This window comes from Anas acuta, chromosome 11 (genome assembly GCF_963932015.1).
Source record: "Anas acuta chromosome 11, bAnaAcu1.1, whole genome shotgun sequence".
NCBI lineage: Eukaryota > Metazoa > Chordata > Aves > Anseriformes > Anatidae > Anas > Anas acuta.
The window spans coordinates 20,078,578-20,094,165 of NC_088989.1; the positions used below are offsets into that span (position 1 = coordinate 20,078,578).

General features: G+C 44.4%; 1 protein-coding gene across 3 annotated transcripts in view; it reads right to left on the reverse strand.

Annotated features, from left to right (window-relative positions):
• The window catches only part of FGD3 (FYVE, RhoGEF and PH domain containing 3), a 109,964-nt gene that overhangs the window by 82,639 nt on the left and 11,737 nt on the right, over nt 1-15,588 (reverse strand). The window contains exon 1 of one of the 3 annotated variants that reach the window (XM_068694656.1): nt 13,204-13,383. The exons of the other annotated variants lie outside the window; for them this stretch is intronic. The gene's annotated coding sequence lies outside the window, so the exon portion shown is untranslated. Of the gene's footprint in view, nt 1-13,203; nt 13,384-15,588 lie in introns of those variants that run through there. 3 annotated transcript variants of the gene reach the window in all.

Consider the following 15,588-nt stretch of genomic DNA (forward strand, 5'->3'; position numbering starts at 1 on the left):
AAAAGGCTTCAATGCCCAGTGAGACAGAAGCCCACAAAGCACCGGAGCGACTCGTGGGCCGATGCCTTGCAGAACAACTTGGTGACACAGCAAGCCAGGCGGCTCACATGGCCTGGGCTGGCACGCTTCTGCCTTCATCCTGTAATGCTGAAGCCAGGTTTCCACTGTGCCCCTCTCCTGCCACCGGCAAGCAGGGGCCACCACAGGATGGGGCCAGGCTGGAGCTGCTCGTGCACCCGCTGCCCAGCTGGCTGCTGCCAACCCAATGGCATCGCCCGCCTTTCTCCTCCTCCTGAGGGAGCTGGCTGCTTGGCTAGCAGATTTATGAAAGGCTGAAAGGGAAGAAAAAAAAAATGTATTCTGGAACACTTCACTCCTACATCAACCTGGTTTGAGATGAGCTTGCAGTCTGAGAGCGGTGAGGGACTGACGGCACGGCTGCACAAACCTCACTTCCTCAGGAAACCAGATTAAAAGGCTGCGCTGTCGGCTACCAAGGAAGCTCAGTTGGCCCAGGGGAATTCAGATGGGAGTAGCTCAGATGTGTTTTATTCTTTTTGGTAAAAGGTAGGCTGGCATGGGGTGACAAAGGGAACAACTGAGGCACGGCTGGAGTAGCATGTGTTCTGATTATCAGAAGTCAAAGAATATATATTTTTATATACGTATATAAAAATCACATATTTCCAGGTATGTCTGGAAACGATAGCTGGGAGGTTTCTTCAAAGACTCCCTGAGCAAATAAAAAAGCATTCCTGCTCCAGCCCCTGTAACAGCCAAAGAGCGACGGACTCCCCCCAGCCCACATTCCTGCGATGAAGTGGCTCACACCTCCCTGCTTCGGGAAGGAAAACCCGCATCACACCGCGTCTCCTAGTAACGGGGCACGGTATCAGATGTGCAAAGCTGAGGGGAAAAAAAAACAACAGACTTCAGTCTTTTATTGAGAAAGAATAAATGGAACAAAAATGACAAGTGAATGGCTATTTATTAGTCTGTAATCTGCTTGAAGCTTTTTATTAGAATTGCTCACTCTCAAATGAAGAATTAATCTCTCGTCTGTTAGCTTGTAGATTATTGATAACCTCTTGCTGGCAGAAGAAAATAGAGATATAATTAAAAAAAAAAAAAGAGGTCATCGTTAAGGATAAACTAATGCCTCATATCATGTACGCAGCAAAAGAGAACAAGGAGATCCCTGATATTTGTGTGCCACTTACTTAACACTCTGATAACTGCATTCACCTGTGAATGAAACAAAGGCGAGCACGGCTGGTTTGCCCAGCCCCAAGCCTATCAGACACAGACACACGAGTTGCTATGCATTCACACCATCAGCAGCTGTGTGCAGAAAAATCACTAAAAAAAAACAAAAAAAACAACAAACCAGACTCACTCAAGCCACACAGTAACGCTGCTAAAGGATATTAATAACTTTTAAATAACCACAAAAAATTACCATCTTGTCTGAGAGCTACACAAGCGCACTGTGTGAACGCATCGCGGCCTCCCGAGAAAGGTACCTAAAGGCCAAGCGGTACACCAGCGCCTGGAGATGGAGGCTCACAGAGGTGTCCCTTACATTCAGGGAGAGCTGGCAGTTTGCAATGTGTGTTATATTTTTACACTGTCAGCTTTGATCAGGACAAGCAGACGGACGATTCAGTGTGCTTTCCATTAGCCACACAGTTTTTCCACATAGAACACGTAGAACCCCATTCAAGGCACTAGAAAGGACAGTAAAGTGATTTATTTTTTTTAAAGGTGACTTTTCAAAATCCTCCTTCAGTTTTCAGCATTTAGAAGCCTGTCCCTGCTAATGGCCAGCACTTCCTTTTTGTACACTAGCAGAAAAAAATCCTCATACGAACTAGTAAGGCTTCTAGATGCTACACTAGAAACTATGGCTGGATTAAAACGTTAACCAAAATAATCTTTATGAAACAATGTTTTGCCTTTTTTTTCTTGAATCTGCAATTACTAGAGGAGCATTTGCAACTCTAAAGCATGAGTATTCCAACCTGAAGTTTCTTTGGTGGCATTAAGCCATTGCTCTGTTGCAAGATAAATTTTTAAGGAAAAAAAAAAAAAAAAAATCGAGAAAATGTAACTAGTGTTGCTGTCAGTCATCTCTGCTGCCAAAACAGGTTCCTGGGAGAAGTCGGCAGGTTACGTTTCTGCATACAATACGCATTTCTCACTTTAAACCTCTTGGAACCAGAGGGGGGTGACTGTTCGGGGAGCGCTGCACACCGCAGGGCGCAGGCCCAGGACAGCGGGGCTCCCTGCGTGGAGTCGCCGTGCTGCCTCCTGCCCCCTGCACGCCCAGCACAGCCAGCTGGGGAGTTCAGGTGGCAGCAGCTAAGCCTTAACAGCAGCCAGGAAGCTTCTTCCTCAGGATCTGTTTTCCCTTTCTGAAGGACACATCACGGGCTCGAAGGTTGAAACCAAGTGTACCGCACTTGCCACGTTTCATTTTTTATAGAGGGAAATTAAACTATTGATTGCTGACCATAAAGAGGCTCAGGTAATCGCTAGTAAACGCACATACAACTCAATTGCCCAAGTGACCTCCCTGAGCCAAATCTGTGCTTTCCTAGGCAATAACAAACTAAACTGAAAAGTATGGCCCCGGTCATATGGATCTCTGCAGCTTATTTTAGTCACTTCCCCTTCAGATCCTGCAGGAAAAAAATATAAATAAATAAAAAGAAGAAAAAGAGAAGTTAAAACACTTGTAGGGTGTAACTGGTGTCAAGAGGAGGTTAAATACCCAAGTAACTTCAGACACTGAAGTTCGCTAGTTTTTCTTCTAAAACTATATGTATTTATATTCTGCTATTCAGCTTGATGAATGGGTCTGTATAAAGATCTTTGACGCATCCATTTTATAACACGTATCTGGTAACTCAGATTTCATTGCACAAACAGCTAGCCCCAGGCTATACTTCAAGGCAGCGCTGATGACTACCTGAAGCAGGACACCCTTACAGAGCTCACACCTAGGGCTGCACGTCCTCTGAAGGCTCTGCTCTACAAACACCACCTCGGTGTGTCAGCAGAGCCAACAGCAGACCCGCGAGAAGTGGGGAAAGGGTAGAAGCATGGTGGGGTCCCTGCAAGTTCAATTAAATGAAACGTATCAGAAAAATAGGAAAGGTGTGAAGCGCCTTGTCCTGTGCGAAAGCTCCTTTCATTCACTTGACCAGCACGTACTTTAAAAGTCAGTAGCACTTTCACGAACTCCCAAACTTGTATGAAGTCACTAACGTGAACTTCATAGCTACTTCTAAAGCATTTTAAAAAATGCTTCTAAAGCATTTAAAAAAGAAATACAAAGCATTTAAAAAAGAAAAGAGGAACAAAACTGGAAAGAAGAAACAATCAAGCATGACACACATATTTATCCACTGTTGACTTTGCAATTTCCAATTTGGGTTTATCAGGACAAAAACCCATGGACTCATTTCCTCCAGTTTCCAGTGAAACTCGTTATTAAAACACAGAGTTTTAAATAGACCGTGACTTCATACAAAAAACAAAGATAGCCTTTGTACAAAGGGAAATGCAGTTGTGTACTTTGAATGGTGCCTAATGCTGAATGGCTTTAGCAAGAGCATGAGCCAGGCCAGGTCTTTGTTAATTTTAATTATATATATATATATATATATTAATTTATAGGGACACACACCCATGTGAGAGAATTGTCTAGGTACCTTGACAATTATTCCCTTTAATAACTAGGAACCTACAAAGAGGTGTTTTGCTGCTGTTACAGTAATTTTTTGCAATTAATTTTGTGCATCATCTTTTTAGGACCAACAGGAATGAACAGCTATTCACAAACAAGTCAGCAAACAATTTTCTTCCAAAACCACACACTGCTTCCATAGCAGGCAGTGCAGGAGAGCAGCATGCTGTCATTGCTCAGGTGTGGAGCTCCGACATCCTTCTGAAATTACAAAGAAAGTCGAGCAGTGAAGGCTCAACACTTCCACTTGTTTTGCCAAGTAAGCAGTGGGGCACTTAGTCCATGGATTATTCCCAAAACAGCTCACGGAGCAAACTGCAAGGGAACACCTCCACGAGAGGCCGCATGCTCTAAAGCTCCTTTGCTCCTGCCAAGGAGCGCTGCAGGATCTCACTTCATCCTCCCTGCACAAAAATAAAAGCAAAAGCCCAACGACAACAAGCAGGGAGAAGGTGTCCCCGACCTCCCTCTGAGCTGGATGCAGCTGGGACTCACCTCTGAGAGGTGACACATAGGGGAAGGGTGCCTTAGCTCTGGGGAGGGCATGGAAGGGAAGGGGAGCAGAGAGAAATATCTCTGCCTCTAGGTGCAGATGCACACATGCATGGTGTAGGTAAGCCATCTCCAGTGCTAATGCAGAGCCCCTAGGTTCTTCGGAAGCCAGGACTACCTCCAGCTTTGCACAGACCCGGGACGTGGAGCACCAGCCCTTGCTCTCGGCGTGAGCACTTTGATAGCAGCTTGTTTGACCAGCGTCCAGTTTTAATTTTATTATTCCTACAAAAGCACCTAACAATCCCGAAGGAAAGCAGAGCCCAGCGAGCTAGGCGCTGTACAAATACTTACTAAAAACAGCCTTTGTTCACAGTCCAAACAGAGAATGCTTGAAAATGAAAGGGAAAAAAAAAAAAGAGAGAGACCGACCAGCGTTGCCAAGGTTTCACAGCAGGCGCAGTGCTTGAGCAGGGGCTCCTGGCCAGCCACAGGCCACCCGGCCCCGCGGCAGGGCTGCTTCCCCTCCGGCAGTGGCTATGGGCTGGCGGCGGCGTCCGGAGGCATCGGGAGCGGGGGCTGCCATCCGCCCACCCCTGGAGAAAATGAATGAAGCGCACGTATCTCCAAGGCTCCTCGCTGGCACACGGGAGGCAGGGAAATTCTTGTGGGAATCCCCTGCTAAAGCACTGGCAGAACATCACTAGCGCTGCGGAAATCAACCCCGTGCATTAGGCACGCTCCAATGGAAACAGAATATGCAGTCCTGCAGGAAAAAACGCCAAGGAGCGCAGGGAGAGCAGACACCATGCAACGCACTTAGTGCCAGAATGGCATGACATGCAAGAAGTAAGGAGACCACAGTATTCTGCCGCACAGATCCATTTGTACTGAAGAATAAGTCTATTTGCAAAGAAATCGCTCCTTAAAAGACCTAAATGACAGCTTCCAAGCAAAACTCGATGTCTTTCAAAGCACTTGCTTCCCCTTCGTGCTACACCGCAGCAGTGAGTCCCAGCTGCCCCTGCAAGTTGTGATGTTTCAAGGGTCTTGTCCTTCACAAGCAGGAGTGTTGGCTTTACCATCACAACTCTATTTCAAATTGATTTTAAAGGTACCCACAGACACCTGGAAAGAGGCAGCCAGGCTCAGACAAAGACTTCTATCAAAGTAACATTAGGCAGAACAGAAACGTTTATGTACTTTTATAAGAACGCCTCCGTAAACGTGATGCTCCGAAGAGAGACCAATGCTCCTGCTCGAGCAGCAGCCAAGAACCCCACAGCCCTGGCCAAAGCAGTGGGAGTGCCGGGCAGCCCTGTGGAGCAGCCGCAGGGCCGGGTAACCCTGCACTGGCAAAGCGGAGGCGAGCGAGCCCCACAGCAGCAGTGTCCCCCTGGGTGTCAGACGCTTTTCACACCTCCCGCTGGGGCAGCCCAAAGGTGATGCTGCTTCCTTCTGCGAAACACCCAGCTGGAGCCGCACGCCTCCCACCTTCACTTACTTGGCTTCCTTATCGATTGTGGGACTGCAGAGCTGGTGCTAGGCAAATTGCACTGCGGAAAGGTGCACAGCAACAAAGGGACTGATTATATTAACAATTTTAGCCTGGACTACTGGTCCTGATTCATGCCAGAAGCTCCCACATTCAGAGCTTTTAGCAAGTATCTGTACGTGTGTACGCTTCCACAGAAAACAAAGCAGAAGTCTTTTTTTTGTTTTCCTCCTCACTTTTTCCTTCACTGTACAGAGAAAGGCTACAATTCACTCAATTGCTCATTTCTCTACCAGGCTTAAGAGGTACAAATGACCCAGTTTCCCTGCCAGGAACAGGCAGTAGCACACTTGCCTGGCATGGCAAACCAGCACATCGTGCTAAACCAAGGCAGAAGTTAAAGCTGTATTGATCCAAAGGAAGAAACAAAACCAAAGAACCTGGGCATTCCCATTGGTTTCTGTGCTATATCAGCCAAAAATCACTGCTCACACAAAGATCTCTAAAATGGTGATCAGCACAAGTCTGCAGTTTCTAGAGCCTTCATCCTGGATTCTGGAATGCGTTCAATCATAATTAATCAGGCTTAATGACAAGCTTTATACAAAGGACTTTTCCCCAAAAAATCCCAGAGCACTTTATGAAGCAACACTCCTATTGACATGGAATAATGTATCAATTACAGAAATTCAATCACCTCCCAGCTGAGATTTAGCAGGTTTTTGCTTAGGAGAACCAGACAAAGGAAACACAAACCAACAGACTGAGTTGTCTGATTTTTGCCAGCTGCTGCTTTGCAGCCGCCTCACAGGAGGCCGAGCTGTTTGGAGGGGCACTGCTGCACCACCAGAGACCAGCCTGAGACACCTTGGACTCAGAACAGCCCAGTACTTGCAGGAGGATTTGCTTTTGTTCTCGTACTTTTTTCAAATAGCCATGAAACTACATCCTGGCTCGAGGAATAAAGTTACCAGGCCCTCTTGTCTTGCAGCAACTTGCCTATTTTATGGCACCCAGGGCTTCTATTTTCAATGTTGTTCTTCTAAGCACGGGCTCTTGCCTGGGTTTAAATGTCTGGCACAAGAGAGTCAAAAGAGTTCTTTGTTCCAGCTTGCTGCCAAGAGGTTTGGATTTGGGCTGGTTATCATTTGTTTCGTCCATACTAATGACATGCTTTAGACAAACATTTGGCAATGCATTCTTGGCTGGAAAAAACTATTTTCTCGAGGAAATATCTTTCCATACTGCTAAGTGGATGTGAAAAAGAGGATCCCTGTGTGGAAAAGGTGGAAAACTACTGTACCAGCTGCAAAACAAAACACAAAGCAACTTGGACCTATTGGACTGAAAAAAAGTAGGGCACAAGTGAAGCAGAGAGAGGCAGAACACCTATTCAAGAAATAACCCAGGTTTCCCACAGTGAGAAAACGTGTACGCCGTGGAGTCTAACAAATTACCCATGCCCAGGGGTTATTTGCAACAGTTATAATGCAGAGTTTCACTGAACCACTTTGTGACTGCTGTCCTGCTGCACTCTCCTCCAACCTGTAAAACACGATTTTCTGCACAAGCTCGCTCAAGTTCATCTAAGCTAACTATTTTGTTGCCCCAGGAAATTTACAGCCTTCTGGCTACCTTCAGGATCGGTTGAGATTCTCTTTAATCAAAAAGAAAAAGAAGTTTTATGCCTTCGGTAGTACACCTTGAAAAGATTCTGGATCACTTTAAAGTAAAAATCTGGCTTGATTTTTAAAAGGGACAAAGGACTTTCTTTGCTCTTGCAGTTGGCCTTGTGCAGAGGACTGCTGTTGCTGCTCCCACAAAGGCAGGACAATGCCACCCCTCCAGAGCTCCAGAAGCCCCTAGTATCTGCATCTCAGGCAGCAATAATCTGCTGTAACTTACTAAGTTGAGCTTCAACAGATGTTTAATCAGGGCTGAGGTTTATCATCAATGTATTTGTTATGCTCACTTAGCTTTGCTTCTAATTAGGGATGCATAAACTCCCACCACCTAATTTCAAACCTCATTTGAGCACAGTTTAAAAGTTAGGTTTAAGTCTTAGAATTAGTGCTTTATGTTTTCTGTACAATTGTTTTATGTTCTTTTGAGACAAAACTGACGAAAAGTGTAACAAAGGGTTGACCATAAGCAGTACAAGAGAATAAAAAAGAGCAAAAGTGAAAAACAAAGGATTGGCTAACAGATGGAGAGGGAAGGGGGAGGGCAGCAGGGAATACTGCAAATGTTCTGTAAACTATTTCATGCCAGTTGAGCTTTGTATAGTTTAGACACAGAATTCCTCTATTTTAATATACAGCCCAGGTATCAGGGTGAAGGAAGTGAAAGGGGCAGAGATGCGAGATGTGTTTTTAATCTGTGCATAGGATAAAAGACAAAGGGAAACTGAAATTTAAATTACAAAGGGTAACAATTATTAAATTCAGCTTTGCCAGTGTTCCAAACACAAGCCTTAAAGTTCATCCTTCCTGGCATTTAGGAGCTTTCCAAGCTGTGTTTAGGCCTGCCTGCCCCTCATCTGAACAGGGGGACCCTGGCAGTCCGGCTGACTACCCCTTGGACCAAACAAGGCAACATAGGAACTTCTGCTGGGGCTAAAGCCAACCTGTATCACCTGGAAAAAGGAGAATTGTAGCCTTGGTTACAATTGTTACCTTGAATCCTGCAGCCATAAACAAACCATTGCTCATTTTCTCCATGGTGGAAGGAGCCTCCAGCTCCATGTGTAACTGCACTGCTTCACATCCTACCTGCAGGATTTTAGCATGAGCATTTAGCCAGATTGTTTGGCTAGCATTCACTACAACCTTCTATTTTTGTCTAGTCTTCTCTCCCTCCTTTTTTTTTTTTTTCTTCTTCTTTTCCTACAATAGATGAAGAAGAAACCTATCACAGTGCTAGGTCAATATCCAAGGGCATTTTACCAAATTTTTTCTGCATTCTCTACTACTTAGGAAAAAAAAAAAAAAAAAAAAAAAGCAGTGGAAACCTACAGGGTGGGCCACGTAGCATCAATCTGCAGCTCCTTAAAATTAGCAGTAGTGAACAGACAAGCAACACGATCTTTCCAGCTGTGCAGATTGAACTGAATTCCTGAGCAAGAGTCTCCCTAATGAAAACGACCCATCGATTTTCCCAAGATTAATGCTGAGACAGATTTCAAACACAGGTGGACTTGCCAACATATATACTGCTATGCCACTAACTGGTCGTGGCTTTTTTCAGAGGAACTCAATCATTACATCAAGAATGTACATAAATCCATGAGCTACGCTCACACACATTTATAAGCAGAATTTATGCAAGGTTTACTTTAAACATCTGCTAAGCAGATGATTCCCAGATCTTCAGCAAAAAAGTATCATTCCCCTTTGCTTCTCGTGTACTGCAGCTTTTTTGCCCTCTGCTAGTTGTCCAGAGTAATAAGTTACATGAAATTAAAATTGACGAGGTAGGCAAGGTTTATCACATACTTTTTTTATTAAAAACTAAGAAAACAAAACAAAACAACCACTGAATGTTAGGCTTCAACATTTCCCCAGGAAACCCTGTGTTCTTCAGACTTTACAACCATGTTTTGGAAATGGCAGTTTCAAGGAGCAGAACAAAGCGCTGGTTGCTGAGGACCACAAGCACTCCCTGCTGCCTGCAGTCTCGCTGTCCCTGCAGGGACACCCCACACCAGGTGCTGCCCTGGTGCCCACTCTGCTGGGCGCCTCTGTGCAGGGGCTGCCAGCACAGTCCTGCTCAGCTGCACCTTGGATTCCCAGTGTTTATCTCCTAAGGGTTTCAAAGGAATTGCATCAGCTATCATCAACTGGTATTTTCTAACTAAAAAAAAAAAAAAAAAAAAAAAAAAAAAATCAGGAAATGGCTAATTTCTCACAATGATCCAGTACAATTACCGAATACTGGCATCAGCACGGGTAGTGTACTTAAACACACCCCCATGTGTCAAAGAAAATGTCCCTGTTACATGTTTATGCACACAAGGGGCCACTGGGGCTCCTTCAATCAGCACAAATGGCAGTAAAAGAAGAGGAACAAGAATGTCAAGTGTCTTGGAGAAAATGTCCCTTGAACCACCGCACCAGGTCACAGTCATGTGAAGCCAATTGCTTCCCGAGACAGAGGGCCTCAGAGCAGACACCCTTCTGAGAAATCACAAACAGGTGGTTAGCAAATAAAAAAGGAAACACAAATAAGTTACCTTGGAAAACAGGTAAGGCACAACCATAGATTAATGTTTTCCATTAGGAAAAGAAACAGTTCATGTGCTAAATGTTATTATTTGAAAGATAGTATCAACAAAACATTGAAACATTGATTGTCAACACTTGGATTTAAAACACCAGTGAGAATTTCAAAACCATGGTGTAATTGATCCTATTGATTAGGCACAACATTTGAGTAGTGTTCAGCAGAGGGTAAACAAAAATACATGAAGAGAGCAAAAATCTACAACAAAACAAGTTCTTTGGCAGAAGGGGGATTGCTTCTTATAAAATCATGCATTTACAAAAACCATCACCAAAAACTCTTTACACCACATTGTTTTACTTACTTAGAAACCAAATATTGCTACAGCCAAGTTTTCTGGCTCATTAGCCTACTGTCTTCTATACACACGAAAAGAGCATGCAGGAGATGTATGTGGACTTTGGCCCTCAGGTTTATCACGCGACTGCTGAGCAATGAGCTCACCTCCACACAGGCATAAAACAGAACAACCCGTCCTTGGTTTCCCATCACAGCACGGACTTGCTTTCAGGAAGGTGTTGCACTGACAGTGCTGTGCTGCACCTTTTATATACTTGTAATTACCGTGCTAAAACCTACACACAGACCAAGACCACAAGAGCATCCCTCTTCTGATGAGCTGAACAGCATAAGATTGCAACCTACAGTGTCTGTCTTTGCTCCTATCAACCGCACATTCAACAAGTACTGTTCATATCAGTTCATCAGAAGGTGATCATGATTTTTTAATCTTCTGCACTTAATTTTATTCAAAGCCTTCATTTAAAAAAAAAAAAATCTCCCCTCAATTTCTTACAGCCACCAGGAAAAGCACAACTATATCATATAAGCTTTTTTGATACTCACACTGAAGATTTTACAAGTTCCAAGAAAATATTCTGGAAATAAAATGCCCGGATTCTTTTTCTTAAATCAATTAAGGACTAGAGCACTCTTAATACAAGACCGTCCATCTTCTTCTCATCTTTAAGCACCAAGTGTCATCTGGTGGATTGACACAGAATTGCACTAAAAGTAACCTTAATTTAAAGCATATTTTAGAGGGATTAAATATAAACTAATGAAGAGGAGATAACACTTACCTACAGCCTCAGGGATGCAAATAATAGAAGTACAAACCTCTACCATGTGCAGGTGTTTACAACCAGAACAGCCCCAAGACTCTCACAACGTGTCTAGGTGCTTCACTGACTTACCCAGATGATATTCAGAAAACACCAGTTACCTACAACTTAGAAACCTACCTACAACCTAGTTACCTACAACTTAGAAACTTAGAAAAGCATTCATCCATCAGGAATAAGGTTAAAGTAACCTCACACACTATTTAAAACAAAAACATCAGATGTATAAATAAATGGGGAAGTGTTCTTTTTCCTGAGCCTGTGAGGTGCTGGCTGTCTCTAGCAAAAAGAGAAAAAAAAAATAGTCAAATTCCTTTTCTTTTTTTCTTTTTTTTTTTTTAAATGTAATCTGAGATGTGTAAGTAAGTAGGTGAGGCTGGAGCTTTAAAGGTGAAGCGGCCACCAGTGATACCCCAAAACTGTTTCCCCTCATGGGGGAGGGGGTAAAGAATTCAGATGCTGTAATCAAGACCAACAAGCGGGCTGCAATGCTCTAATAAAGGAGCAAATACTTAACTCGAAGCAAAACTTCCTATTTCTTTTTGTGGCTTTTCAACACATTTTGGTATCTTCTCTCTAAATCAGCGTTAACTCCCTTTGACATCAGGATTAAAATATACACATACACATCTCCTTTCTTAGCGGCAAAGGGAAAGTGGGTAAGAGAGTGAAAAAGAGAAGAGAGACTACAACAAACTGCTAATGAAGCTAAAGGGAAAACAAACAAACAAAACACAATAGCCTTTGCCACGATCACCACCAAAAGATTAACTTCGGTCACACGGTTCGCACTTCAGCTCTAACAGCTACTTCCCCTCTCCTGCCCCAGTACGAATGCAATAAGGACATGGATTTTGAAACATTGTCGCTGTATAAGCCGCAAACTTGATAAGCAAACCCTGGGCAGACACCTTTACAAAACATTCCAGTTTTTAGGAAAAGGAAAAGTGTTAATCAAGTCACAAAGTAAAAAAATCAGCAGCATTTCCACGGGGCCTTTCAAACAACATCATTCTCTGTGGGAGCTCCTGGGGCTACTGACAGCACTAGAGCTGCCGTGAGAGACCACTGTGGTAGCAGGGCCGGCCAAACAGCCTCCTCAACAGGGGCTTGCTTGGCAAGGGCTGCTGGAGCTTGACTCAGTCGAGTTCACATATCAACAAGAGATCAATGTGGTGAGCACTGACAAGAGCATCTTGCATGAGAGACTAAAGGCAGCCCACACCACTCTGCCGATGGCAGTCCGCCTCACACCCCTATGCCTAACGGTGCAGAAGGCGCACTACTTCATTTTGTCCCCACAGGTACATACACTTTGGATACTGAATCTACCCACCCTCTGCCACTCTTTTCACAGAGCTGGGCAGAGAGCCCCAGCTAAGGCTCCGTTTGAGCCTCGCCACTTGGCCCAACCCTCGCCCTGCCACACGGGGCTGACAGGGAGGCGCCGCCATCTGCCCCGCACCCCTGGCCCAGAGCTCCTGCGAGGCGTGCCTCCCAGACGGGCTCACCCTATGCACCTTGGCTTGTGGCTCCGTCAGGCTCAGGGCACGCAAGCTGAGCTCCTCCTGAGCAGATGAAACCTGAAGAGGTGTCTGAGGAGAGATCCGAGCATACAACAGCAGCTGACAGGCACCGGGTCCGCCAGGCCCACCTGACGCTGACCGAACGTGAAAGCCCTTCAGGCACTCACAGTGCAGGTGCAGCATCCTCCGCACCTGTGTAGTTCCACAGACCCACCTCTGTCAGGCTGCATTACATTAAGAACATTCAAAACTAAGAATGCATATAGTGACACTGATGACAAGGACATGACCAGCTGGAACTGCTCCCTGCTCCTAACACCTGGAACAAAAATACCCCACAGACTCCGTGGGATTTATACTCAGTGCCTCCCCAGTCTTCCCCCAGCGCTGCCCCACAGGGAACCCAAGCACAACAACACTTATGAACATGACCCAGGCTATGGGGAGGAAAGCAAACTTCTACACCAAGTTAAAACCTTAAAGGTTATCCAGAACATTAACAGACCCTGTTCTTCATGCAAAGAGCTGTCTTACCTGTAACAAGCTGACCTAGATCCAACCTCAGCTGCTGGGCAGCCTTAAAACAGAGCCCCCGAAGTCCAGCAGTGTTTTCCAGTCAGTTCAAATCTTCCCCACTGACTCCAAATAAAGTCCTCAACTGCCCCAGATGAGGTAAGAGACAAAAAGCTCCAACAGATCAGAAGAAACGAAGCCAACCCTCTTCTCCAGCTTTCTCAATAGCTGTCAGAAGTCCAACTGAGCTGACAAAGACCAAAAAGCATTACCTCAAGGCTCAATTCAAAGGTGGCTGATCCACAGTCAGATTAAAGTGCAAGTCCTGTATACTAACATCTAAAGCTGCACTTGTTTAAATTATACAGTGTAAGTCAGTACTTAAGACAAGGCAAGCTTCTAGCTCTCCTGATTAAAAACTGTAAAGTGATTAAATGCAAAATGTAGGCTGCCTAATGGCAGAAAAAGCTGAAACAATAGTCACACGAGCAGCATCTTACCCCTCAGTAACCTCATCAACCCAAACCCAACTGTTTTGGGTGGAACCCATAAATATTTAGGTAACTACAAAGGATTAAATGCTTCTTTTCAAAAAAAGAAAAAAGAAAAAAAGGCAGGTAATACTTTGTGTGCTGCCCCATGCATATGTGCCATTGCTGCTCTGAGGTGAAGATATGGTGTTGCTATTAGTCCTAGAAGGATAAAAAGCTCCTAACTCCACTTATATGATAAGAGGAGCCCTCTGCCAAGAACTGCAGCGCAGTGACGGTGCCAGAACCAAGTTGTGTTACGGCTCAAGGCCCCAGAATGTCTTAATCCACTGCCAAGTAAAGCCACTTCAATGCGGTGTCTTCATACCCCATTAGGGATTGCAAACCCTATGTTTAGGGGCATGGAAAGAAGCTGAGAGATTTACGAGAATTAGCATGGCTATATCTAGAGTTTCCTACAACACCCACTTTTTCCAGCAGAAGAGATCTGTGGTCTTCTGAGGACTCAAACACCAGTTTATTCTGTACAAACAGACAGAACTCCACCAAGCACCAGCTCCCAGCTAAAGAAACCTTCTTCTGACATACATCTTACAGATTCCTTGAATACAAATCTTTCTGGTGTTGCCTTTATTGTCAGTGCCAAGTATGCTATCTGCCAGCACAGTAGTAACTCAGGCTCGCAATGTAAGAGGGAGGGGAGGGAAGAAGAAGAAAAGCATTCCTAACAACATTAACAATTAGGAGCTTCCTGCAACACCAGCGAAGCACTAGTGATCTGCAGCAGAAATGCAGCAGAAAACGCTTTTCTTCTGCTAGCACTAATTAGCAGTCACACGATGCCAAGACAACCTCTGCTACCACTTGGACTCCCAGTGAGACCCCAAGAACTGGAGCAGGGAGTCAGCACTTGGGAGCATTTCCCATTTAATACAGTCATTGTAAAGCTCCTTTCCTTTACAGAACCCAAATCTTCCTATTCTTCAGGATCCAGCAAGTTACTTTTCCCACTACCCTTAAAGCATATATGTATCCCCCTAAGCCACTGATTATATACCATTGTACATTCACCAGAATGACAGATAACTTTGACTGCTGCAGTTTTCCCCATCTTCTACAGTTTCGTATAAAACAAGATCTCCCAAGTTCAAAGAAATCTAGTTTTCCTAGATCTATTAATGTCCTTCACAGGGAGAACCCTAAGCGGAGCCTCTTGAACTGATTTCCATTGCAATGAACTCTCACCCATCTCACCAAGAGGGAGAGGGGGGAAAAAAAAGTGAAAGAGAAAAGGGTTTGTTCCTACATTTATTTTCACAGTGGAACAGAGGGTGTAACACAGAGTGAGAGCTTGTCCCTGTCATTTCCTGCTGTTATTGACCAAAGTCCATCATGCCACCTAGATGATAAAATCAATATCAAACCTTAATTAGAGAGTGGAAAAGATAGCAGAAAAACAGCTTAGAATAGCACAGCTTTCATCTAATAATATTGGTGTGTTAAAGAAAGTGATTAACTGTTGGGCACCCTAGATGTTAAATAATGACATTAGTTTACTAGCTATATCCTCAAACAATTTTAAAATGATTTAAGGATTAAGCAACATTTGGACACAGCGAGAAAACTTGCAACATGACTTGCAAGGATCTCTGAGCTTGGTTCTTCATGCAGCTGTTACAGATCTCTGTGCACACTTACGACCCAGACTTCAGCAACATAAATACCAATATCCTTGCAAAACTGGACGTAATCACAAGGGAATATACTGAATCCGCATGAACTCCAAAGAATCTTTTTTTCCTGACAAGACACTGATAAACAACCCTTCAAACCCAGTACTCATAACAAAGACACTGCTTCACAGGCAGCAGACCCTCACGCGGCCCTGAGCAGCCAGCTCCTGACCATCTAACAA